This window comes from Cynara cardunculus, assembly GCF_001531365.2.
Source record: "Cynara cardunculus var. scolymus isolate 2C chromosome LG 5, CcrdV1, whole genome shotgun sequence".
NCBI lineage: Eukaryota > Viridiplantae > Streptophyta > Magnoliopsida > Asterales > Asteraceae > Cynara > Cynara cardunculus.
Window position 1 is genome coordinate 9,425,774 of NC_037532.1, and position 2,022 is coordinate 9,427,795.

Sequence of the window (2,022 nt, forward strand, 5' to 3'; positions counted from 1 at the left end):
GTTGTATAATAACCAACCTCTATATATATATATAAAATGTAAAACCATAGTGGCCGCTTTTTTAGTTGACTCTAGAAGAGGGTAAAGTCAATATTATTAAGAGGAGGGTAGAAGCGAGGTGAATAAGGCAACGTATGTTACTTTCTAATTGTATTTTATGTTTTATCCGATTACATTATCTGCTTACATGCACATGCTCTTGAATCCAATTACCTATATATATATTTGCATGTTTCTGCACCCTCTGTGTCAAGACAGGGCTATTCACGAAATCAACCTCTCGATCCTAATAGTAAAGATAAGGTATACGTAGGTCTTATACCTTACAAACCCTACTTTTAATGGATTCACTTGGTTCAACTTAGTTTAATTGTTCATGGTAGGCTAAAAAAACAGGTTTTGACAACCGTTTTCTTAAAATGGCCACACCTAGACTGATTAATTAACATAAATGGATGGACATGGGTGATACACAAATACTTTGGATGTGTTTATATTTTAAAATTAATATTTAATAATTTTTTGTTATAGCTATTTTGATATATTATTATTATTATCATCACGGTAAAGATATTGTCATAATTAATACAAAATTTGTTGAATTTCAATACAATTTACTTCTTATTGTCATATTTATATCATTATTGTTGTTTTGTAAAACAAATTAAAAATAATGACAAATAATCCAACTAAATTTAAATATTTTAAAATTTAAAGTAGAATAGAGATATCTCCTCTTATTTCCATAAACAATAAAAAAGTGTCGATCAGTGTTACAAACTTACCAACCATTTCCTTCCTTTTTTGGAAACAACTTTTGTTGTTTCACTGAAATAACAACAAAATACATTTATATGCTTTTATTTGTTTTGCTAATTTATCCACTTCAGTCCTTTTTATTACTTGTATTCAAATTAATCTTAAATCAATTCTTATTTAACGTCTCAACAAATTATACTTCAAAAATTATAATGTTTTGTTTCATGTATAATTTAACAACGATCAGATTACTGAAAAAACATCATTTAAAAATAACAATGCCACGACAATTCGAAAAGTTTGTTATAATGATGGTTCACGGGATAAGTTAAATATTTAGAAAACTAATAATATTTATCTATAATCTTATACTATATTATAAAACATTTGACATAATCTTTTAAAAACCATTTTTGATGCATCAAGTACTGTTTATTGATGCATATTACTTAAAATTTCAGATTACAAGTAAATTGTAAGTTAGTATAACTTATTAAACTTCCATGTTTGAATTTGTCTAACTAAATTCAGATAAACATAATCAAATACATGATAAACATTTCATTTTAAAGATACAAAATCTAAGATGTAATTGAAGATAATCATTGAGTCCTTACAGAATATTTATTTATTATCTTTATAAAAAAATTAATTTGATAAATCAAAATTAAATTACTCTGTAATTAAATCTAAATTAAATGGCCATTTACTAAACGCTTACTCAGTAAATACTTACCGGGTAATTTTCCTCACCGGATGAACATGGCAAGGGCCAAAAATCTTACCCGGTCAAAACGATGAAAAAGATGGAGAGTCTTACCCAGTAAGTGAGGGTGACGACTCTTACCCGGGTATACCAAGTAAATTGTTGCATATGATATGTTTGATGTACTACAATCTTACTCAATAAAATAAATTATAGTGTTGACTCCTAAATTTAAGCACTTATCGAGTAAGCATTTAGGTAAACGACCCCAAAGGCTCTAAGTTATAGTAAAAAATTAAATTAAACAAATTGCACCAAAAAAATAATGGTGATTTTCAATTGAAAGTTTAAATAAAGGTTATTCTTAGGAGTATTTTATAAATAATGTCATTACAAAATATAATATAAATTAATTTATACTAGAAGCGTACTCGCGCAATGCAGCGAGATACATCGTGTTTTTAATATTTCATTTTATTCTTTATCTCAGTCGATGTTATAATATGGCTTTATGTGATTTTGAGAAAGCGATGATGTTTTTATTTTTGAATAAAATA